Here is a 26,577-nt window from a genome sequence, read left to right as displayed (position 1 = left end):
TTGAGGACAAGTAACAAATCCATTTAGACCCACACATGATTCACAAATAAGTTGAAACTCTGACGTGTAGTTCTTTTAAGGCAGTGAGATTTAAGGTCGCATGTTGCCCCTCACTACACAAAGTTGAATGGCAGACAGATAAAATATGCACAAAAACATCAGAGCTAGAAAAATGTCATGCTGAGGCAGTGGAGAGGGAAAAAGATTAAGCAAGGACAATTTGAAAGCAAAAGCTACATATAAATAGTAAGGAAATGAAATAATAAATAGTACTATTACTCAGCCTTGCTTATATGCCAGAGTCTCTCCGGATGCTAAATTTAAAGTGCTTTTTCCTCCAACATTGATTGTGGAAGGTCATTTCAAGTTACAGAATACATGTATTTGTGGATATGTAATAACTCCATGTAAGTAAAAGATTTAACAGACGTGTGAAGTATTTGCATTGCTTGATTTGCGAAAAATTCCATATCCTTTTCAGGGCGGGAATCCAATTTGGTTGTGCCAAGTATTTCAAGACATAGTCGTGTCAGCATTTACTCATGTTGTTCCAAACCAGTATGCTGTATTCAGTATTTTTTTCTGTGCAACAAAAAAGGATAAATTGTCGAATCTTTCTTTTCAAATTCCAAATAGAACAACACCAACAAAAACCTTGGAGAGTTGCACTATTTTTATGATACTTTTTGATCATCTATTTATTATACAATGTATCAGAATTTTTATAATTTTTTTTTTTTTTTTTTTTTTACAGATAATATATTTATATAACTCATGTATTATACATTTTTTATATGGGTTGTATGGTGTATTTATGGTACTTTTTTGTCCTTTTTGGAGCCCAAAGGATACTTAATTTTCGCAGTTGAGCGCTCAAGCCGTTCAAAGTATACTCCTTTGGCCGTGAGCGCAGAAAGACGCGTTCGGCACATGTCCACTATCTAGTGGACTTTGTTTTCAAGCACTCAAGTTACTCACACATGCGCTGTTGTACGCAACCGGTTCGCACATCCTTGAAAATGGACTCAAACAGTGTTTGCGGACGTCCGCGGACCATTCTGATGACAAAAATGTAGTCAGAATGACTGTGCACAGATCGTCGGAATGCGAATGGCAGAAGTATACTTTGGGCTTAACAGTCCTTGCTTAATTGCTGTTATATGATGAGAGCTTTGTAAGATTCATATTGACATTTTCCTTTACTGTTGAACGTTCTCTTGTGATGCACACCAAGTGGTGGAGATACCTGATACCTGAATCCCTGTCTCTTCCAACAGGTCCGTCCCCCAGAGTTTGGTGGATTAAGGTAGCGAGTGGACTGGATTCTGTGATGTGGAGTGCTGCTCTGGATCTGAGTGCCCACTACTAGACCATCAACTTCCTGCGCCTCAAGATGGATTAGAGCTTCACGCCTCCGGAGATCAAAGGTATGAAATGTATAGTAATGAGCTTCAGCTCCGCTCACTCCAATCAGACTTGCTGTAGTGTGGAAGCCCTGTTCGTGTTTGTCTTGAATGCACCGTGGATGGCTATTACTGTCCGTTGAATATTTATGTATGTGCCGAAGAGGTGAAGGAGTGTTTGATGTGCTTAATTGTACCACAGACATTACATTTTTCTAGGCTCGGAAACAATGATGGACTGCAAACAACGCTTGTCCGCTTCAGCACTTAGCTTTTTGTTTGGAAACTTGCCATGTTGTGCACACAGAGCCATATGAGCTGGCCAGAATTATTGTGATTATAAATGTAGCACAGATTTATAGCTTGAGGTGAAAGAAAAAGAGAGAGGAGAACAAAGCTGCCTTGAGTCACAAAGTTCTCCAGTAACCATGGCAGCTAGTTTTTTTTGACATGCATATAGCTGTCAGATCTTTTATCTGTGTCTCTTCTTTTCAATTATGTTTCATATGTGTACCTAATACATACTTGATTCACCATTAAAATGCAGAACCCTTACAAAATAAATCAAAACTTCTCTTTACATTTTTTTTAAGTTAATTTCAGCGGCTTGAAAAGGAGATTTGTCAGCGGTTTAGGAGATTGTTGGTGTTGTAAAAAGGGGGTTATTGGACAGGTCAGCGATTTATTGGAAAAAGGAAGCTCACAGAGGGAATGTGAGAGAAGGGCCGGGATCATTCCGTGTCCTTGCGTACGTCCCGCTGTGCTCAGTAAAGAGAGAGAACTTCAGAGAGCTCGTATGTGCCATGTTCACACATTCAGTGATTGTATCTGAGTGGCTGTGTTTTTGGTCGCACAGACATTAAAAAAGTGTTTGGACTGTATATAGTAGAGTATATTGGTACCATATTGGTTATTGTTTTTTTTTAATTATTCTGTATGGGTTGATATTGAATATTTAATGTCATTTATTTTTACATTTAGGTTACCTTGCACCATCTTGGGCTCACTTAAAGTTTTTTTTAAAGGGATAGCTCAACCAATAATTTAAATTCTGTCATCATTTACTCACCCTCAGGTTGTTCTAAAGCTGTATGGCTTTCTGTCTTCTGTGAAACACAAAAAAGATTAACAAATGTTGGTGTCACTGGTGGTTGCAGGAAGACGGAAGGCAGACGAAGATGAAGAATAAAGTTCCAATACGAAATTTAATGAGAATAATACAAATAGCAGCCAGACAGGCAGGGCAACACACACTGAATGCAATGGTGATCGGACAAACACTGAGTGAACAAGAGGAACTTAAATACACATGGTGACTAACTAAAATCCGAACAGCTGTGATGATAGAGTTAGTGAGTAACCAATGAGTGGCGGGAGAATCAAACAAAGTAACACATGTGGCTAGAGAATACAAACTAAAAGTCCATGAAAACTAAACAAACTGAACGTAACCTGTGACAGTTGGTAACCAAATAGTTTTGGTTAACATTGACTCATTGTCTCATTTCTTATAATACCTTCTTGGTAACACTTTATAATAAGGTTTCATTTGTCAACATTAGTTAACTACATAAGTTAAAATGAACTAACAATGAAAATTACCTAACATTAACAAAAATGATGAAATTATATAAAATATGTATATTTAGCTAATGCATTAACTAACATTAACAAATGAGACCTTGTAAAGTATTACTATCTTTTATGTTCCACAGAAGACAAAAAGTCCTACAGGTACGTGTTTGGACATGAGGGTGAGTAAATAATGACAGACTTATAATTTTGGGCTGAACTATCCCTTTAAGAATGTTACAGGTAACAACTACATGCATTTTCATGTTTTTCTCCAATCCGTAGTCATTGCATAAGTTATACTTTTTTTAAATCTTTGTTACAGTGCGGGACATGCCCACATCACCATCACGTCACTCATGTTGCTGAAAACTGGCAATACTTATTGAAACTTAATGATTTGCTGACATACTTGGAGCTCCAATAGTGATGTGATGCATCATTTCACTACTGCCTGGAATGGACTGGTATACTGTTGCTACTGCGGTCTGCTCTTTGTGTAAATGTCATTATTGGATATAACTTTCGAAAATGCATCGTTAGCTAGTAATGGCAGCACCTCATATAGTAGTGCCAAGGCAAAACATAATTGGCTCCTCACTTGAGAAAGCTGGTCAGCCCTTGCAAGACTGGGAAATAATTGCTGCCTTGCGGCTTCCAATGAAACTAACTGTTTCTTTGTCTGCTGAAATGGTTACTTCAATTTGTTAATTTTTTGACTTGACATGAGTCACGTCATAAACTATATATATTATATCCATAGTTACAACTACAAAACAATTGTACTCAGCTGTTGAATTGGTTTTACCGGCCTGTTTACACCCGGTAATATCGGCATCTCAATCTCCTGTTACTGGTTGTGAAGGGATTTTGAGGGGAAGGTCTCTGATTTATTTTTATACTGCACGTATGTCTAAATTTTCCGGCCAAAATAGGACCGATCAGCATTTACAATACATCTTGTATGGAATGTGGTAATATGTGTTTTTGACTAACTCTGAAATGAATGTTTTTTTAGTGAGTGAGTCGATCTGGGGCAGGGTGATATATTCACAGTACATTCCCAATGAGTTTGCTGTTGATATAAAATTAAGCAATATTCTGAGTATCATGAAGACTGTGATGTAATGTGCTTTTTTCAGTTGGTGCTGTAAATGAAAATAATCACTATTTATGTTAAATATAATTACTCTTTGTGTTCATTTAGTGAAAGCTGTCTTGATTACAATGATTTTGATGTAATAAAATACTGTAGAGCGATTAAATATCCAGATATTAAATGTACATTACCGATCAAGATTTGGATCAGTTTTTTTTAAAGAAGTCTATTATGTTCACTATGGCATTTCTATGTTCGGAATACAGTAAAATAGTTATTATAATTTAAAATAAGTGCTTTCTAAATTTTATTTTTTTCTATGATGCCAAAGCTGAATCAACAGCATCATTACTCCAGCCCCATTGTCACATGATCCTTCAGCAATCTTTCTAATATGATGATTTTTTTGTTCAAGAAACATTTCAAGATTCTTTAATGAATAGATTGTTCAAAAGACCACATTTATTTGAAATTGGAATCTTTTGTAACATCATAAATTAATTTACTGCCATCAATTTCATGCATCTTTGCTGAATAAAAGTTTACATTTACTTACCACAAACTTTTGAATATTTTCAAAGAAATATATATATTGTTTCTGTATCACTCAGCTCTGTTGTGATCACAAACTGTTTTTTTAACATCTTTATTAGTGCTGTCCTCGTGTGATCCGATTGTCCTTGGAAAACAAATGTTATTGTAAATAGGTTCTATGCCATTAATGAATCAGAAACGGTGACCTTTTTTTTTTTTTTGAGAAGTCGTGTCTTTGTGCTGATCTCCTTCTTTCTAGCTTGTCCACACAGTGCTGATTCTGTTTCGCTCTGTTTTTATGCGGCTCCTGCGCTAATGCAATAAACATGTTTGTGTGTCTGTACTGTAGTCATGACCGTTGTCTCCCTTGCAGCCACAGTTTCCCTTTCCCACAGTCTTTACTTCCAGTCTGCACACCTGAAAGCGTCAGATAAGCCTCACTGATGCTTGTCTGCTCAGGAGCAGATTACTTTGTAAACTGCTGGCATAGTGGAGAGGAAACAAGGGAAGGGAGGGAGGACTCGGCTGACCTAAGCAGGGTAAACGACTGCTGGGCTCTGGTAAAGGGTTGTGGTGTCTGTGAGCGCTGGGCCTGTTTGCGATGCCCTATGTGGCCCGACAGAGACTGAGTTCACTGACTCTTCTTGAATGCTTTAAAATCAGCTCTTTTACTGCTGCCATCACACCTTTCCACAGCTGTTGGCTCTTTATGCCCCAGAGGGGTGAGCTTTGTTGTTAGATCATTAAAGGCTAAAGAAAAAGAGAGGGAAAAAAAGCTCCACAATCTAGTGAGCTGCCTTGCTGTCTACTGCCAAAATATTGCACCTAAACTTAACTAAATTTAGAGTTTAAATAAACGTTGTTTCTAAGCTAACAGCACAATGCATCCTAAATATGTACCGAATATATTTTTTCCCTCACCAGCACTCTCTATTCAGAGAGTCCACCACTCTATTCTGCGATAGAATACACAATGCTGTCTTACAATTGGGCTAAAATGACGTGTCTTAGACATCATGATTAAAAAAGGTAACATTTACTGCATTTATATTTATTGCTGTTTTGTTCTGCTATGTTTAATGTCAGACAGTAATCTTGATTTTAAAAACTATATATTTATTTTATTTATTTTAACATCTGAGTATAGTTTTGTAAGTATCTACTGTTCAGTAATAAAAAAAGAAGAAGAATACTTTTATTCAGCCAGAATGCATAAAATTGATCAAGAAGTGATTGTAAAGACATTTATAACGTTACAAAAGATTTCTGTTTCAAATACGTGCTGTTCTTTCTTTGCCATTACAGGAATAAAGTACATTTTAAAATATACTAAAATAGAAAATTGTTGTTTTAAATTGCAATAATATTTTACAATATTAATTATTAAACAAGCAATTTATTGGAAAAAATATTGTAAAAAGTGCTGCGCTAATCAGTCCCTCCAGTTTTTCGCGATTCTTCGATCGCTGAATACAACGCAAAATCAACAAAATGTCGCATTTTTTTGCGATCCTGCATAATTCCTAATTTAACCGCAAAATAATCACAAAAATTAAAAAAAAAGAAGACCTCACAAAACATTAAATTATAATCACCCAATTGAAATATCTTTAGTTAATTAAAGTTTCAATGCATTTTTACGTGGGTACAGATGTTGCGCTTGCGTGATGTCTGTGTGCGGTCTGTCAGAAACATGGCGAAAGAAAATGCGTGGCCGTTTCTCAAAACCAAGAATGCAAAGAACGGACTTGTGTTCTTGGGGAGAACGCTCTTGCTAGTTGTTCTTGGAAGAATGAACTTACAAGGTGACGAGCACACAGAACGCTGCTGACAGTTTGAGGCGATGTGTTCTTGCTGGTATTGCGCAATACCCCCACACAGCGCCGTCTTCAGTACCCAAACATAACAAGAATTATTGATGATAACAGCCAGGTTTTTAGCATGACTGGCCGGTTGGCTCGCTAGCTACACCCGCGTGCGCTTATGGAGATTCTTCACTACCGAAAATGTTTGAGCATATTTTCGATTCGCCATAAATTTTCGTAAAAATGGCAATATTTGAAATCTACACAGTATATTTCTCGCATCAAATGCTATCAGAAGTGAATTTAGTCATGAAATAGTATACGAAATTGTAGAAAAACGACTTACTGTTGTTCTGCCTTTCTGCTCCACGCTCCTTCCTTGAATGCCGAAATGAATGCTGGGATATTTCTGCCGTCAAGTTCACACAAGTTACCAACCGATGCATCCTCAGTAAAATGGGCGTGTCAAGAACACTTCCGGGATTTTTAACCGTTCTTGCCAAAATGCAAACTTGTGTATTGAGACAGTACTTGGGCAGCGAATGATGACGTTTCACAAGTCCACAAGAACACAAGTACAGACAAGAACGCATATTGAGAAACGGCCCGTCTCTCCTGCCCTCTCACATAAGCGCCCAGGTTTTCATTGGGCAGTACGGCAAACTTATTAACGCTTTTAACATGATTGAATGACATAACAAAAAATATAAGCTCGTTGGTACTAAAAAGAATTATTAAAAGCGCAGTATACCGTGAAAGAGAACTAATTTCAGCCAGTCGAGTGACAGTCTGTCTCTGACTGCAAGTGTGTGTGTGTGTGTGTGTGTGTGTGTGTGTGACTGACTGACTGAATGACTGACTGCGTGTCACCGCCTGTCGGCCTAGAATATTGAATTCTCTTTATAGTGCTTGAACAAAAACACATAGCTACAATTGCTTCAAAATATTCATCTTGGCAAGTATTTATGTAAAACAATCAGTAATAACTGATTGGGACGTTTGTCATTACTGTAGTAGGTCTTAAAGTGACAGTAACCTAATTTACCTGCTGTTGTTAATGTTAATCAAGCAACAACAAAAGGCTACAGCACAGTTTTTAAAAAAAGAATTTGATTAGACCAAATAAACAAGCTTTATGCATTTTTTGTGTGATTTGGGTCATGTATGACTATTGTGCATCTGACATAATACTATTATGGTAAATGTGATGTCCTAATTATAAAAATCGCAATTTTTTCACAAATTTCTGCAAATTACCACAAAATCAGTCATTTTGATCGCAAAAATCACATAAAAAAATCGTGAAATCCTGGAGGGACTGGCTAATACACTTAAATTGACCTGAAAATTTAGCTTTTTACAGGTTTATACATGAAACAATACTATAATATTGGGCAGAAAAAAACATTTAGTGTCAATCATATTTAATTATATTATAACATCATAATTAATCCCTCTACATTTTTGTCTATGTTGCCTTTTTAAGTTGCACTCTAGGATTTGGAACAAAAGCCAGTGTACGATGTGTGCATGTGACTCAAATTTCTACTTTGAGGCTCTGCTAAAGTTTCTCTTTGGCCGCACTACGGCTTTCAATGTGACTGGCACTGCATCATTTGGGCCGCATTGGTATTCAGCATGATTTGCTCTTGTCTGAACAGCAATGTGTACAAAGTTGTTCCAATATTTGTCTTTCTAGTTTTGAGAATGTCCAGCTGTTTTGCGGTACCAGAGGAATACAAAACCGTATAGGTCTGAGGGCCGACCAATTCATGTTTTTCACACATCACACATCGATGGAGAAATTAAATTATTGGGTATGTTGTTTGTGTCTTTTGCAGAGGAAATGTTATTGGCCTAGTCAGCCGTGCGTGTCAGCGTGGTTATGTGAGGATAAGGTAGATTCACTTACAGCTGTCCGTGCAGACAGCGCTCTCTAACACATCGTTTGTGCGTTTTGAATGCAGCAAGACCCCTATGCAATAAGCACAGATCCTGAACGGAACCTTCACCTCTAGCCGCTCAAAGGACAAATTGATACATGTACAGCACTTTAGTGATATTCAGGTGCTGTTTAAGAATTCATTATCCAGAAATGTTTGAATTCCTCTTCTGCTGCCTTTGAACGAGAGAGAGAATGTGGATTTTTGAAAGTGAATGCTTTGTGCTGAGGCATCCCAAGGCTCAATCTATGAAAATTGTGTAACTGAATATGTTAATCTTATAATAAAGCAACAAAAGGAGAAGGTTACTCTCTTCCTCAGAGATTAAACTTGATTTTTATTTTATTTTTTGACAATCATAGTTCTCTTACGAGAGTACTCTCGTACTGCGTAATATCTTACGCTATGGGGGAAACCTCTTTTCCACGAGATATTGAAGCCAAAAAATTATCCTTATTTTTGTTTTTATTTAAAACGCTGTGCAGCAGATGCAGACATAGGCAAGGCGGCTTGCGTGCCTATTGGCTGCCCTGCGGCAACAGCAGCAGCCTTTCGAGAGAGGCGCTGCGTGACACACATCCAATGGGGGCGATTCGCGCCCATTTTGTCACGTCCCGCCAGAAAGGGCGTGGTCTCGCCCTATAAATCTAGCTCGATTAGGCTGGTACAACTGATTTTCATCTCTTCAGCGAAGCACACGCATCGCTGGATCCAGAGTAAGAAGCCGCGCCGTCGACATAAGCCTTCTGCGGGACGAGCCTTGGACCTGAAGCCGCTGGCCTTCACCTCGCCGCCTTCAGTCGCCGTACCTGCTGCGCTTTCCGGCGTACATATCCTTTTTCCTCTGCTGAGAGTGTTCGTTCTGCAACCTACACTTCTCTTACCTCTAAAAGAGCTAGCGTTTTTTTAAAGATGCCTTCTTCCTGTGGCTCGTGCCGAGCCCAACTCAGCGACGGGGACCGCCACGTGATATGCGTTTCCTGCCTGGGTGAGGATCACGCGGCACTCGCGCTCGCTGACGGCGGATGCCCTCACTGCGAGCTTCTGCCTATGGTGAATCTGAGGACTCGCCTGGCATCCTTCTCAGAGCCTGCACTTCTGCCCGCTGTGGTACCGCGCCGCAAGAAGCGCCGTGCACAGCGCGCCCCCGAGCTCTCTCCTGCCCGCCAAAGCTCGCTGGTTCGCCCGCCAGCTTCGCCGGCATCGCTCGACTCGCTCACGGATGGACAGCGGCCGCTGTCTGCCGCCGCTTCCGCCATTGAGTTTGATGAACCAGCCGAGGTCTGTTCCATCCTGGCATCTGACAGCGAGGACTGGGTGAGCTCTGTAGACCTCCCCCCCCCTACCCGCCAGCCGCCTGGGAAACGAGCCGGCATTGAAGCTGAGCTGATGCGTCTGCTCACTCAAGCCGTTGACAACATCGGCCTCGACTGGGAGGCGCCCGCGCAGCCTGCGCGCAACCGGCTGGATGGTTGCTTCCTCCAGAAGGACTCCGCCCCATCACAGTCAAGACCCGCGCCTTTTCTTCCTGAGCTTCACGAAGAAGTCGCGAAGTCATGGAACGCCCCTTTCTCGGCCAGAATGCGTACCTCTGTCTCTGCAGCATTCTCCTCTGTGAACGGTGCGAAAGAGAAAGGATACCTCTCTCTTCCTCCAGTGGAAGCAGCGGTAGCGTCCCATCTTTGTCCGCCCTCCGCTGGGCGGCGTGCTTTGACGGTGCTACCCTCTAAAGCCTGCCGAGTGACGTCAGCCATGCATGGTCGCGCTTACACCGCCGCCGGGCAAGCTGTGTCAGCGCTACACACAATGGCTATATTGCAGATCTTCCAAGCCAACCTTCTCCGTAAAATGGACGAGGAAGGACAGAAAGCTATCTGCGTGGCGGATCTACGAAGCGCTACGGACCTCGCTCTACACGCTGCAAAAGCCGCTGCACAAGCCGTTGGGCGCAACATGGCCTCTCTCACCGTTGCTGAGAGACATCTGTGGCTAACGCTGTCTGAGATGACGGATGCTGAGCGCTCTGTGTTCCTCGACGCTCCCATTTCCACGGATGGCCTTTTCGGATCTGCCGTCAAAGACTTCACGGAAAGATTCACAGAGGTGCAGAAAACTTCACAGGCTATGAAGCACTTCCTGCCGAAGCGCTCGAGTTCCGCAGCAGGCCGCTCTAAACAGCCGTCTGCCCGGGGCTCTCAGCCGCAGACTGCACCACCAAAGACCAAAGACCTCGCTCTGCTGGACGCCGCCCCCCTCAGCGCGGGCCCCGGCCGAGAATCGAAATCAACCCAGAGGTCTCAAAGCCTTCCTAGCCACTCTAGGAAAGCGTCGGTGTTCAAATCCCGCTGCGGCCGGATTTTCACCAAAACAACCTGCTTGCCTGCACACAAAAGCCGTTTTTACGGCTACCCAGATAAATCCAATAAAGAGTGTATTTTCTGGTGTCCCGGCCATAGCCGATGGTGTTATAAGTGTTGTAAGAATGCCCACGTCTCAGTGCCCATTCCCACACACAGACACAGCCCGTCACAATACAGGGCTAGCACAAATAAAACCGACTCATGTCGGTTGTGCAATAAGTGTAGTGTACGTGCCCACAACGCAGTGCCCACAAACACTACACAAAGCATGTCCCACGGTTTCTGTAAAAACGAAACCAACACATTCAACACATTCTCAGTCGGCGCGAACCGACAGTGTTATCAGTGCAGTGAATGTGCCAGCTATCCCGCGCCCGCATTCCCTCACAGACATGCCGAACCCTATAGGGCTCGTCCCGCTCGCATTCTCTCGACAACATGTCAGAGAGAAGCTGAGCGCGACCGGGCTGCCCGCTGTGATCAGCGTACCCCCCACCTCGCACACTGTGAACACCGTGTTTATTTCCCAGCACACCGGAGCTCTCCGGCCGCCGTTATGCCGAGGCCAGAGCCCAGATTTCATTCTACCTCTAGCTATTCATGCAGATGCGTGGGCAAAGCTTCCCGGGGTATCAGAATGGGTGCTGAAGACTATAATAAGAGGCTATTCGCTACAGTTCGCTCGTCGCCCCCGCCGTTGCGCGGCGCGAGTCGAAACGACGGTGAAAGACGAAGTATCTCATCTACTTCGAGCCGAGATAGCGAAACTACTGAGCAAAGGGGCTATAGAACCCTTATCTCAGGCTCAGAGCAAAGGGGGTGTATACAGTAGATGTTTTCTGGTACCGAAAAAAGACGGGGGTCTCAGACCCATTCTAGATCTGCGACAGCTGAACAGAGCGCTCGCGAAGCGCCAGTTCAGAATGATTACAACCAGGAAAATCCTCGCGCAAGTTCGCCAGGACGACTGGTTTATGTCAATAGATCTGAAAGACGTATATTTTCAAATACAAATAGCGTCACATCACAGGCGATTCTTGAGATTCGCCTTCAAGGGCCAGGCATACCAATACAAAGTCCTACCGTTCGGCCTGTCCTTGGCACCCCGTACATTTACAGTGCATGGACGCGGCTCTCGCACCCCTGAGACTCCAGGGCATGCGAATTTTGAACTACTTGGACGATTGGCTGATTCTTCACGATCAGAGCTCATAGAACACAGGACCACATTACTCGAGCATCTCGAGAATCTGGGTCTCACAGTCAATTGGGCGAAAAGTTCGCTGTCTCCCAGCCAGAAAATCTCTTTTCTGGGAACAGTGCTGGACTCGCTATCCATGACAAGCGCGCCTGTCGCCAGAGCGCGAGCTGGACATTCAGCGCGCCGTGAAATCCTTCCGCCGCGGCTCGATAGTCCAGCTCAAAAGGTTTCAGAAGATGCTTGGCCTCATGGCCTCAGCAGCTTCAGTGCTCCAGCTGGGTCTGCTTCGCATGCGCCCACTGCAGCTGTGGCTGAAAGCGCGAGTTCCCCCCCGGGCATGGACCGCTGGCCGGTTTCACCTCCGGGTCGATCTGGAATGTGTGTCAGCTCTGGAACTATGGAAAGTAACCGACTGGTATCAGTCAGGTGTGAGTCTGGGGACTCCCTCGAGTGTGAAGGTGGTGTCCACGGACGCCTCCACCTCGCGATGGGGAGCGATGCTCGAGGGCAGACCGTTCTTTGGCCAGTGGTCAGAACGGGAAAAACTCCAACATATAAACTGTCTGGAAATGATGGCAGTCGACAATGCGCTACGGCGCTTCTGTCCCCAGATAAAAGGCCACCACGTCTTGGTCCGGTCGGACAACATGTCAGTGGTGGCATACATAAATCGCCAGGGCGGCATCAAGTCCCGAAACCTTTACAGGCTAACGGAACGCCTCCTGGTCTGGGCTCAGCACAACCTGCTTTCACTGAGAGCGGCGCATGTGCCTGGTCACCTGGATCTGGGACCAGACAGACTGTCCAGAAACAATGTCCCAGCAGGGGAATGGTCGCTGCACTCGCAGACGATCCAACTGCTGTGGGAGACATTCGGCAAAGCGCAGGTGGACCTGTTCGCGTCCCACGAGAACGCTCACTGCCCGAAATATTTCTCCAAGAGCGAGGACGCGCTGGCCCACGTCTGGCCCCGCTGTCCCCTCTATGCCTTTCCCCCCGTCTCGCTCCTGCCTCAAGTGCTGGAACGAAACAGGGAAAGCAGATGCCCAGTGCTGCTTGTGGCTCCGCTCTGGCCGAACCAGGCTTGGTTCCCAGTCCTGATGCGGCTGACCAGCACTGCCCCGTGGCCGATACCGCTGAGGAAAGACCTCCTCTCTCAGGCCAAGGGCTCGATTTGGCATCCTCGCCCGCAGCTATGGTCCCTACATGTGTGGGCCATCAACGGGTACCCGCTAACCTCCCGGAGGGAGTGTTAAACACGATCACACAGGCGAGAGCCCCGTCTACTAGACGGCTTTACTCCGCGAAATGGTCTGTGTTCTCTACCTGGTGTCAAGCCCAGGGTTTTTCACCCGTAGACTGCGGGGTCACGGAAGTGCTTTCCTTCCTTCAAGAGCTGCTGGATAAGGGCAGGACCCCATCCACGCTCAAAGTGTACGTGGTGGCCATAACAGCGTTTGCAAAACCTGTGTCTGGCCAGTCACTGGGGAAAAACGACCTGGTCGTGCGATTCCTCAAGGGAGCTCGGAGGCTGAACCCTCCCAGACCTCCTTCAGTCCCGGCGTGGGACCTTTCTACGGTTCTTGAAGCCATGAAAGGTGCCCCGTTCGAGCCAATCCATTTGTCAGACACGAAGCATCTGTCTTTCAAAACGGTGTTTCTTTTGGCTCTCGCTTCAGTGAAGCGCGTAGGGGACTTACAAGCGCTTTCAGTAAGCGCGTCATGTATGGAGTTTGGGCCTAATGACTCAAAGGTCATACTCAAACCAAGGCACGGGTACGTGCCCAAATCCCTCAACACACCGTTCAGGGCCCAGGTCATTTCCGTGTGCGCCCTCCCGGTTCATACGGAGGAGGTGGATGCGAATCTCCTTTGCCCTGTCAGGGCACTGAGAGCTTATGTGTCCCGCTCGTCTGTCTTCAGACAGACCGAGCAGCTCTTCGTTTTGTTTGGCGGACGCTCCAAGGGACTGGCCGCATCAAAACAGAGCTTATCCAGATGGATAGTCGACGCCATAGCACTGGCTTACACTTCTAAGGGCCTGCAGTGTCCTTTAGGTGTCAGAGCGCACTCCACGAGAGGCGTGGCCTCATCATGGGCGTGGTATAGTGGGGTTACCTTGCAAGATATCTGTACGGCCGCGGGCTGGGCCTCGCCGTCTACATTTATAAGGTTTTATAACCTGGAGGTTCCCGCCTTACAAGCCAAGCTTCTGTCGGTATAGAATTCAGTGCTATCTGCCCCGCTGTGTCGGCCCAGATACTGAGTTTTGCCTGTGCATCGCTCACCGAGCGATAGAACAGCCCATGGGTGTTGAATAACCCTTTCTATTGCCCAGTTCAGGCTGAATACGTTCACCCTGTCTGCGTGGAACACTGTCACATAACTAGCTCCGGTGGGATGCTATTTCATGGGGGATGATGCTTGCAGCCTCTCTTCTCCGACTCTCTGTGAGTCCATGGTGATTATGCACTACATGAGCCCCGGGCTTCTGCCCTTGGGACTTTGGTGTTGGATCCCAGAACGCACGGCGTTTTGCATAGTGTTCCCCATAGCGTAAGATATTACGCAGTACGAGAGTACTCTCGTAAGAGAACGTACTCGGTTACTAACGTAGCCTCGGTTCTCTCTAGAGAGGGAACGAGTACTGCGTATCTTGCCGTGCATACACAGCTCTGGTTCGCTTCGGCGATGAAAACCAGTTGTACCAGCCTAATCGAGCTAGATTTAAAGGGCGAGACCACGCCCTTTCTGGCGGGACGTGACGAAATGGGCGCGAATCGCCCCCATTGGATGTGTGTCACTCAGCGCCTCTCTCGATAGGCTGCTGCTGTTGCTGCAGGGCAGCCAATAGGCACGCAAGCCGCCTTGCCTATGTCTGCATGCTGCTGCACAGCGTTTTACATAAATACAAAATTAAGGATAATTTTTTGGCTTCAATATCTCGTGGAAAAGAGGTTTTCCCCATAGCGTAAGATATTACGCAGTACTCGTTCCCACTCTAGAGAGAACCGAGGTTACGTTAGTAACCGAGTACGTTTTTAACAGTAACAAAAATCTGTGCATATGAAATTTTTTTTTTTTCCATATTTTTTCAATATGAAAATGTATATATGTATGTCCATGGGGGTCCGGGGGGGTCCGAAAACCTGTCGGTATCTGGTGTGACCACCATTTGCCTCACACAGTGCAACACATCTCCTTCGCATAGAGTTGATCAGGTTGTTGATTGTGGCCTGTTGAATGTTGGTCCATTCCTCTTCAATGGCTATGCGAAGTTGCTGGATGGCAGGACCTGGAACACACTGTCATATACGCCGATCCAGAGCATCCCAAACATGCTCAATGGGTGACATGTTCGTTAAGTATGCTGGCCATGCAAGAACTGGGATATTTTCAGCTACCAGGAATTGTGTACAGGTCCTTGCAACATGGGGCCGTGCATTATCATGCTGCAACATGAGGTGATGGTGATGGATGAATGGCACAACAATGGGCCTCGGGATCTCGTCACGGTATCTCTGTGCATTCAAAATGACATCAGTAAAATGCACCTGTGTTCATTATCTATAACATATGCCTGCCCATATCATAACCCCACCACCACCATGGGCCACTCGATTCACAACGTTGAAATTAGCAAACCGCTCACCCACACGACGCCATACACGCTGTCTGCCATCTCCTTGTACAGTGAAAACTCGGGATTCATCCGGGAAGAGGACACCTCTCCAAAGTGCCAGACGCCATCGAATGTTAGCATTTGCCCAATTAAAGTCGGTTACGACATCGAACTGCAGTCAGGTCGAGACCCAGATGAGGGCGACGAGCATGCAGAGGAGCTTTCCTGAGATGGTTTCTGACAGTTTATGCAAACCAATTGTTGCAGCAGCTGTCCCGGTGGCTGGTCTCAGACGATCTTGGAGGTGAAGATGCTGGATGTGGAGGTCCTGGGCTAGTGTGGTTTCATGTGGTCTGCGGTTGTGAGGTCGGGTGGATGTACTGCCAAATTCTCTGAAACGCCTTTGGAGATGGCTTATGTTAGAGAAATTAACATTAAATTCACGGGCAACAGCTCTGGTGGACATTCCTGCAGTTAGCATGCCAATAGCACGCTCCCTCGAAACTTGAGACATCTGTGGTATTGTGCTGTGTGATAAAACTGCACATTTTAGAGTGGCCTTTTATTGTGGCCAGCCTAAGGCACACCTGTGCAATAATCATGCTGTCTAATCAGCATCTTGAAATGCCACACCTGTGAGGTGGATGGATTTTCTCGGCAAAGGAGAAGTGCTCACTAACACAGATTTAGACAGATTTGTGAACAATATTTGAGAGAAATAGGCCTTTTGGTGTACATAGAAAAAGTCTTAGACCTTTGAGTTCACTTCAGATCATGAAAAATGGGGGTAAAAAATGTTGCGTTTATAATTTTGTTCAGTGTGTGTGTATATGTATATATACACCAAACATATATACACCAAAAGGCCTATTTCTCTCAAATATTGTATATATTAGGGGTGTAAATCGGAGCCTACATGACGATTCGATACGATACCGATATCTTAAGCCAACGATTCGATTATTTTCGATACTTCAGAATTCCCCGCGATACGATTCGATTCGATACGATTCAATGATTAATATTTTTTCATGATATCTATTAAGTTTCAAATAAATCAACAAAAATGTTTATAATTTGCCTTTTATTGCGAATACAGGAACAGTATTCTATTCACATAATGTGTATGTTGTGCTCAATGCACTGCAAATAGAACAGCAAATATAACAGTTACTGCATACAGTTCAAAACTTGATTCTATCGAATCCTGGTGCGTTTCCGTGCATCTTACGTCATCGCAAACGTGCACGACGCATGATAGAAAACAGAACGCGGGTCAATATATTGTGTTTTTTTATTTTATTTGGTGCTATTATGCACAGCTTAGTGAACAACACCGGTTTACTGTGTGTCGCATTTGGCTTTTTGCTGATTGCAAACGCAGGAGACAGTGGATTTCCATTAATTTGTTGCCCTGAGTCCACGCGCTATGTGTGTGCGAATACACTGCAGACTCACTCTCGCTTTTATCCAAGGTATATTATCAACACTATCATCCCTTACATGTGTTTTATTTAACTAAATACATCATAAAAACCAGCTAAAAAGCATGCGCAGGTCACTTATTTCCTGAACAAGTGCGAACCCGAGTCCGTGATGCTTTCACATTCACACGAGCCGCGGCACGGTTCGAGTGCAACCGAACTCAGCGCACCTCCTCCAGGCAGTCTCTCGGGTTTGGTACCCCAGTGCGCACCCGGGTCCGCATGACAGACAGCGTTTACATAATTAGCGATTTTTCATGCGAACCATGCCCGTTCCGTTCCGAGTTGGTGTGAAAGCACCCCAGACTTTTCAAGTAAGCTGTTGAAGTAGCCTTTTGTACACGTTAGCGCCTGTTTGTTTACGTTAGTAACTTCTAGCTTGGAATTCGTGACTGAGGGTGCATTCACACTGGCAGTTTAGTTCGGTGACTAACTAACGTTAGCCCAGTGCATAACAACAATCGTTTGTATGCATATGAGTGGATGCTGAAAATAGACAGGCGGCAAAACAAACACATTTATCGATTCTCTTGCGGAGCCATCGATGCATCGAATCGTCGGCTGTATAATCGATGCATCGATACGAATCGATTAATATTTACACTCCTAATATATATATATATATATATATATATATATATATATATATATATATATATATATATATATATTCAGTGTGTGTGTATATGTATATATACACACACACATGTATATATATATATATATATATATATATTTACATATATATATATATACATGTACATCTATGTATTTTTCACACAGTGTAATATAGATCTGTATGCATTTCTTAAAGGGGTCATTGGATGCAAAATTCACTTTTATATGGTGTTTGCATATAAATGTGTCTTTGCAGTGTGTGGACACAACCACCAGACAATGAAAAAAATCCATTCACTCCTTTTTTTTAATTGTCAAAAAGCCTATCCACTCTCAATAATCAAGCCATTTGGATTTTCTTAGCAATATGATGTCATTTTGCTCATGCTCTGCCCACGACCACTAGGGCCCTATAAATTTCGGCGATCACGGAATCGCGGACGGAATTGCAGAATTGGCAAATTAACGCGGAATCTAGTGTTAATGCGGAATTTCGCGGAATTTTACATATTTGGAATGGAATTATGTTTTTGTGTGGGAGAAGAACGTATGTCTGGGGAAAATGCAGACCGGGGGATGCAAATCTCGGCGACACAACCCCTCCCATCATTTCAGCTGCCTCTTACCCTTCAAAACAATGAAAGCATGGCGAAGCGGCTCTCCACGGCTCTGATTTCGTCGCGGAAAAGTTAAGAAACTTGATGCTAAGCCCTCAGTACCGAGCCGAGCAGTTCCCACGTGACTTTTATGCAATGTTTCCCACACATAGACTAATTCGTCGCTGTGCGCCACAGAATCAACACCGGCCGCCAAATATTGCGTTTCTTTTTTTAACGCTATTTAAAACGGGCAGCGTATTCTTTCAGTTGTATTTCCTTTCCCTGCTCTCCCTACATCTCTGTCACTCACGCGTCTCACTCACATATACACACACACACTCCCTCCCCTCCGTGCACACCGAGGCGCTCCGGACTAGACAAAAGCGAAGCGAACTCCGCGAGCGACACTGCGTTAGTGAGACGGAGTGTGTCCGAGAGCGCACTCGATAGTGTGCGAGAGAGAGACTGAGTGTGACTTTTATTTAAACTTATATAAACTAATATAATTTATTTTACTGGACAATTTAAAACTCATAACCATTAATATTTTGTTGTTACCTGAAGTACTTCAAGTTCAGTGTTTGCATCATGCAGTATTTGTCCTGAAAAGTAAATGTGATGTTTGTTACCTCAATACATTTAAGTCATTCCTGTTTTATTTGTGTGGTACATTTTAATCATTAACATTAAAAGCACAATATTTTTACGACTAAAATAACAGTAAAGGGTAAAAAAAAAACTGAATTCCCCAAAATTAAAAAAGAAAAAAAACGGAATTTAAACACATTAAAACGGAAAAAACGGAATTTGGGAAAAAATTAAATGGAATTTGGAAAAAAAATAAAACTGATTTTATAGGGCCCTAGACCACTTACGGATTGTCCCGTATTAGCATATTTACGCCCTCAGCCATTTTGACACCCTTCATGGAAGAGAGGGGTGGGGTGAGCAGTTGCTCATTATCATTTAAAGAGACATGCACCAAAACGGGTCACTGTGAACAGAACTGTTTTTGAGGATTTAAAAAGGGCGTTGTTTTACACAACCATTGAGGAATTTTAACAAAAGTATGTTACAAACTTTACATGAAGTCCCTAAAGAATCATACCAACTTTTGGAAAATGGGCATCCGATGACCCCTTTAAAAAAGAGCCTCTTTTATATTTTGATAAAGAGGTTTCTCACAAGGGGATGATTTAGGTGTCTTTGGCATGCCATTATATGGTGTAGCATTAAGATTTTTCTTTATTGCTATTAAGGGGCTAAACCTGTTAATTAGATTTGGTTTCCATATTTTTGTCATGTAGCTTATCCTGTTTCCTCTATGGCTGTCAAAGCTCTACAGGTATAGATATTAAAGAGTAACTAAACACTAAAACAACTTTTTTTAGTTACTTATCTGTAAGAATGGAGCTTCATAAATGCTGTTCATTGATTCGAGTACATTTTTTGACATTTGGGTATAAAGTGTTTTACTTTTCAAATATATGGTGTAAAAACATCTGAGTGCTGCCCTCTTCAGGTTAAACGGAAAGCTTCTGCAGTAGGGGTACTCTCTGACGTAGAATACTCTCTGACGTCACTCTGTCACACCCTTTGGTGCGAGCTCACCACGCCCTTGGCAGCCCCTGGTATAAAAGCATCTGGTTCCGTCAAAACTACTGTAGCGAGTCAGGAGTTGGAATTACGAGTATTGAAAACGGATAGATATATATTAGCATAGCATTTATATAGTTATTTAGATTATTTCGTGTAGCCTAGGTAGTTAATCTCGCTTATCGCTCCAGTGTGCAACCTGCATTTTACGTGGGATTATTTCTCCAACGCAATGGAGGTGGAAATGGGCTTCTCCACACAGCTCGCGCTGCCAAACGCTGCTGTTCCTGCATGAACTCCACCACCGCAGCGGCGTCATGATGTGAGTGAGCATATATTTTTAATCACAATTTATGTTCCTTCTTATTAGGCTAAAGTTAATCCTCTGGTGTCGACAAACGCGCCGGCGCGATTTGCTGATTATTTTTTTTCCACATAGCAGCAAAATATAATGAACGTAATAGTAATAATAATCCTGGAAAAAATTACCTCAAAATGACTGAATATAAGAATAATCGGATGCCGATTCTGTTGCAAAGCTACTTGCGTCACTCCATTTTAGCTAGTTTGACAGCAGCTCTCTCTGCGGGTCTCAGGTGCACGCCCCCCCCCCCCCGCTCAGCCCCGCCCTCCGTTCCTCCCCTCTATCTTCGCTGGGGTCTGCCCACTTTCCCAGCATTTTTCAAATATTGCCAGTGGGTGGAGTCAGGCTTTGACCAGGGGTTTAGTTACCCTTTAATAAGATTGGCACTTCAATAATACAAAGGGTGACAGTAATATCACCTGAAAAATATCTACAGCACGAAACTCTATTTATGAGCGTGAAATGGACTTGAATTGATTAAAAAGTGTAAAATTAGGTATTTTTTGGTTTGGATTGGAAACAGAGTTCTTCTTGTATGCATATTACAGCAGATTTAGAAGATGAGTTGGCGATGAGGCCAGCTGTGTTGTTATGGCCTGGTGCTATATTGCCTATCCAGAGGGTCTTAGTTGGCTATGCCAGTGTACCGTGAAGGTTGGCACTGGTGGTTCGTGCCGCCTTTGTCATTCATTTCCAATTGGTCGAAGCCTTTCTCTCTAGATAGAAGTCCTGAATGGTGTAGCATATGGGTGGTGAGAGGCAGCAGGCTGGAGAAAGAGTCGTTTCATCAATTGTGCATCTAATTGTTTTATGCACAGAAACACATTAAGCTCAGAACTCTTAATTGAATAATGGATGTCCCTGCTTCAATGCAGCTATTTCACCGCCGCTCCAATTAGCTCTCGGTTAGCAAGACAACAGAATTTAAACTCGTCTCCTGCCTTTGTGTTTTACCTGCTCTCTGCTGCGATCCAGAGCTGAGCTGTGTTAAGAAAGTCCGCCGTGAGCCGAGGCCACGTGAGTGACAGACTCTTATCAGCAGGCCAGCTGGCTGATGAGAGTTCAGTGAGGGTCAGCGTGAATTAAAGAGTACCTAATTAAAATGTCCCGAGTACAAGCCTGCCGCTGCTTCGTTTATCTCCTCATGCAGTAGCTGACGGAGATATGTGCTAAAAAATAAAGCAGGGCCGCAGTATAAATTCCAAGTTCAACATCATCTGATAGCCGATGCACTAAACTCCCTTCACAGTTTGTGTTTCTGACTTGAATAATGCTGAAGTCTCATTGTCCACTGCTATGACCTTTCCCCCCTCAGTCTTATTCACAGGATGGGTGAGAGCTGTGTTTTCGAGTGTTGTATCCCTTAGAGTCTTAGAAATAATTAGCCTTCTGCTTCTTCGAGGTTTTTTTGAGGTCCAGTTAACAAACTGTTTTTTTCTTCCCATCCTTGACAGCTTTCCGGCATGAGGAATTATTATTTATCTTCAGTTTCATTGTTGAGGCTATGTCTACATTAATCCGGATACATTTGAAAACGGCATTTTCGTTTCAAAATGCTCTCCGTCCACACTAGCATTTTTAGGCATTTCCCAAAAGTTTTTCATCAACACTTAAATGTCGGAGAACGCTAAATTCGCATTACTGCGCATGCGTAAAACCTTATAAAATCTCACTTAGATGATACAGATGGAACAGACAAAACAAAGTTCTCATGCTATTCTTCTGCCAGAATTGTTTTATTTAGCAAATATCTTACCATTCACTGATGCGCTCAGGTCGCACTCAATCACCATTATATGTTTGGTCTAAAACACAACTGCTCTCATGTTTTGCCACAGGACAGCAATTGCGAGTAAATTTTATGTCATCTTTGCAGGACTGTAATATGAAGAGTGGACAAATTATATCTTTAGCAACAGTGTGAAAGTGAATAGCACATAACAGGCACAATAGCTGTATAAACATACCTATCACATGACTAAACATGCGTCTTCTTTTTAAAATACCTCTGATTTCCCAGTCCACACTACAATGCGTAAATTATTTATTAAAATGTATGCCCTTGGGAAAGCACATTGGAACGCCTTCAGCGTGACACGTCTGAAGCCTGTATGGAACTAGTCCAATCTTGATTGGTGTTGTGTCATGACGTCAACCGTGACGTCGCATGTGGCGGTGATGCGGAAGCTATAAAAGGACGCGGGAACATAACAGAGCCAGCTTTCTGTTCTTCAGCAAGCGTTCTGTGTGACAGTGTGTCTTATTTGGTGTTGTATTGTACGTTTTCCCTATATATATATATATATATATATATATATATCATGGTATCTAAGGAGAAACAATTCAGGCAGTGTGCGTCCCCTTGCACACGCTATTTGAGCGAGGGTGACACACACTCGTTTTGTGTTGTTTGTCTGGGAGTGGAGCATGCACAGGCAATGCTCGAGGGCGCTGTCTGTGCCAATTGTAACCAAATGCCCCTGATTTTCCCCCGTCCCGCCTGAGTCTGTTCGATGAATCAGGCCAGGCAAGGGCTACCCACGGATCAGGTCCCGCGTCTGTCGAGGCAGCGCGGCGCTTGCATTCATGGGGATTGCAGTGGGATTTGGCTGATGATGTTGAGACGGCCTCGGCCCTTTCTCAACATTCATCGGCCAGCTCCCATGGTCCCGCTAATGGATCAGAAGCCCGCCCTGCGGCTTCTTCCGCCCGTGAAGAGGACCCAATGCTCGAACTGTCTGGCTCCGAGGAGTTGGATATTTTGAGCATCGAGGCAGGAGAATGTGAGGATTTGCCACCCCATTCTCCTGCCTTTGAGGAGCTGCTGTAGGTTGTGACCAGGGCAGTGGCCAAGTTAAATATCGATTGGCCACCAGAGAAGCAGGAGACGACTAGAAAAAGCAAGCTCGATGAGCGCTTCCTGCAAGCCCGGTCGCAGCCTTCGCGCCGGAGCCTCCCATTTTTCAACGATCTCCACACTGAGGTGTTTGATATTCTTCGATTTTGTGGTCGAAAGAGAAGGGCTATGGGACGATTCCACGTGTTAAAGAGACGTTTGCATCTCATCTCTCGCCCGATGTTGCATCGTCCCTGAGAGCTCCGGCACTTCCCTCCAAGCCCTGCCGTACAACATCGGCCTTGGTTGGGAAAGCATATATGGCGGCAGGTCGGGCTGGTGCATGCCTGCACAGGATAGTGCTTCTGCAGGCATACCAGGCCCACCTCCTCAAAGAGGTGGACGACAGCGGGGAGGTTGCCCTCGCAACATTCAAGAGATGCGTCGAGCGGTCGACTTATCTCTCTGTGCTACCAAGGAGACGGCCCGCGCTATCGGCCGCTCCATGGCAGCTTTGGTAGCCACGGAGAGACATTTGTGGCTGAATTTGTCGGGCATTGGGGACAAGGACAGGGCCTTCCTCCTCGATGCCCCGATTTCGTCTTCTGGCCTCTTCGGCGACGTAGTCAATACTGTCGTCTAGAGGTTTCAGGAGACGAAATGACAATCAGCTGCATTTAAAAAGCATATCCCCCGCCGTCGTTCCAGGTCTCGTGGGTCTGGTCCCCCCCGCGATCGAGCATCAACAGCTCGCTCCTTCGCGGAGCCCTCAGGAAATCGATGTTTGCCTCCCGCCGCTAAGTGCTCTTCGGGACACATCGGTTTCCAGCGAACGCATATTGCAGTGTCCGCCCGAAAATATTGCGACCCTGTCAAGTTCGCTTCCTCTCACGAGGCCTGCAGAAAAATTATATCGGTTACCTCCTCCCAGTCAACTGGTTCAGGTCACCGAAATTCCAAATATAACACCAGAGGTCAGTCTCGAGAGACTGGTCCCCTAGTAGATTATCTAGACACCTGGAAAGGTATTCGAAATATATCTCATATCTGGGTCCTGCGCACAGTGTCAAAGGGGTACAGAATCCATCGAGTATCGTCCACCAAAATTCAGCGGGGTGGTGCACACGCTGGTCAGCCCCAAGCAGGGTCAGGTCATGGAACAAGAAGTTCAGTCCCTCTTAGTAAAGGAAGCCATAGAGCTGGTTCCTCTTCAAGAGATGGAAGCCGGGTTCTACAGCCGGTACTTCATAGTTCCCAAGAAGGATGGAGGGTTACGTCCTATAATTGATTTCAGAGTATTGAACCAGTCTCTGAGGAGATACAGGTTCAAAATGCTAACTATACCAATTATCGTGACTCAGATCAGGTCCGAGGACTGGTTTGTCATGATAGATCTAAAGGACGCTTACTTCCACGTATCGATCCTTACTCAACACAGGAAGTTTCTAAGGTTCGCTATTGGGGGAAAAGCATATCAATACAGAGTTCTTCCCTTCGGCCTAGCACTGTCACCTCACACCTTCGCGAAATGCATGGATGCTGCCTTTGCTCCATTGAGACTTCAAGGCATTCGCATTCTCAACTACATTGACGACTGGCTTATTCTGGCACAGTTAGAGGTGATGGCGGTTCAACATCGAGATGTTGTTCTGAATCATCTAAGGCGCTTAGGTTTAAGATTCAATGTCAAGAAGAGTTGACTCATTCCTCTACAGAGAACTATTTTCCTGGGGGTAATATGGGACTTAGTCACGATGCGAGCACAGTTGTCTCCTGCTCGTATAAACACCATCTTGACCACAGTAATGAGTATCAAGCTAGGCCAGGCCATCACTGTCAAACACTTTCAAAGGGTTCTGGGTTTCCTGGCAGCAGAGTCCAACCTGATTCCTTTTGGCCTGCTGTATATGAGGGCCCTGCAGTGGTGGCTCAGGACCAGAGGTTTTTCCATGAGGGGGAACCCATTTCGCACGATCAAAGCAACGCGCAGATGCCTTCGTTCTTTGGTCATGTGGAAGAAACCATGGTTCCTGTCCCTAGGTCCTGTGTTAGGGGCACCGTGTCCCACGGATGGATTTTGACCACGGATGCATCCCTCACAGGCTGGGGTGCGGTCATGGAGGGCCACTACACCAGGGTTTTTTGGAAGGACCATCATCTTTCTTGGCACATCAATTGCCTGGAGATGTTGGCAGTGTTTCTGGCTCTCAGACATTTCCTTCCGGACCTCTGAAGCCATCACGTTCTTGTACGAACAGACAGTACGTCGGTGGTCTCATATATAAATCGACAGGGGGGTTTGAGATCGCGCCCTCTATGCAGATTGGCACATCAGGTTCTCCTGTGGTCCCAGGGCAAACTTCTCTCAGTCTGAGCAATGTTTCTTCCCGGGAACAAGAATGTGGGAGCAGACATCCTGTCGAGGCAGGGGCTGGGGCCTGGGGAATGGAGACTCCACTTGATATGGAGGGAGCTTGGTCAGGCGTAGGGCTGGGTACCGAGTTCGATATTTTTTAGGTACTGACCGAATTGCCTCAATACAATCGAGTACCGAAAAATGACATGTTTTTCAGTTCCAGATTTCAATACCTAAGGAGTTAACTCGTCAACGTCAGTGCTCAAACAAATACATATGAAATGCACATACACGCAAACTCTACACACACAAGAGACGCGCGTGGACGCACAAACTCTCCACGTCCACACGCATACTTATATGAGACGCGAGCACATACACAAACATGCGCACATACTCAATGACACGCGTCGCGAGCACACACACACACACAAACTCTCCGCGCACATATTCATATGAGACGCGAGCACACACACATAATACCTTAAAGATGTGGAAAAGTCGATCAAAAGTGTGGGTACATTTCTCCAGGCTCGATGCCAACAGCGCGCGATGCAGTATTTGTGGTAAAATAATTGCTGCAAAGACCGGTACCACGACAAATATGATGAAGACCTGGACAGTGCACGGAGTAAATATAAAAGTTGCTCTGTCTTTGACAGGTAAATGAAGAGATACCTTGTTGATCACTCTGACAGTGTTTATGTTGCAATAAATAATAACCTACTGAATGTACACTGCCGTACAAAATGTGTTGGTTAGTCAGATTTTTTTCCAGTAAGGAATAGAATGCATTAAAGTTATCAAAGGTGACATTAAAACATGTGCAATGTTACAAAATATTTCGTTTTTAAATAAATGCTGTTCTTTTGAATTTTTTATCAAAGAATCATGAAAAAATGTATCATAGTTTCCAAAATATTAAGCAGCAAACTGTTTTCATAATTCTGAAGGGTCATGTGACACTGAAGTAATGATTTTGAAAATTCAGCTTTGAATTCAATTCATTTCAATAAATTACATTTTGAAACATATGCAAATAAGATTTTACATTTTTATACTATGTCACCATATTACAAGTTTTATTGTATTTTTTATTAAAAAAATTAAGCTTTGGTGAGCATGAGCTCTTTATAAAAATTTTTTGTTCCTTTGTGCTTTTTTGTTCCTTTTTTCACTGTCTAA

General features: G+C 44.3%; 1 protein-coding gene across 3 annotated transcripts in view; it reads left to right on the top strand.

Annotated features, from left to right (window-relative positions):
• Positions 1-26,577, top strand: part of grik4 (glutamate receptor, ionotropic, kainate 4) — a 454,446-nt gene that overhangs the window by 124,613 nt on the left and 303,256 nt on the right. For all 3 annotated transcript variants that reach the window (XM_077208503.1, XM_077208502.1, XM_077208504.1), the window contains exon 2: positions 1,278-1,427. The gene's annotated coding sequence lies outside the window, so the exon portion shown is untranslated. The remainder of the gene's footprint in view (positions 1-1,277; positions 1,428-26,577) is intronic.

This window comes from Siphateles boraxobius, unplaced genomic scaffold, assembly GCF_051911475.1.
Source record: "Siphateles boraxobius isolate OS27281-9 unplaced genomic scaffold, OSU_SipBor_1 6, whole genome shotgun sequence".
NCBI lineage: Eukaryota > Metazoa > Chordata > Actinopteri > Cypriniformes > Leuciscidae > Siphateles > Siphateles boraxobius.
Note: the sequence above shows the minus strand (reverse complement) of the source record. Positions and strands in the feature narration are given on the sequence as shown.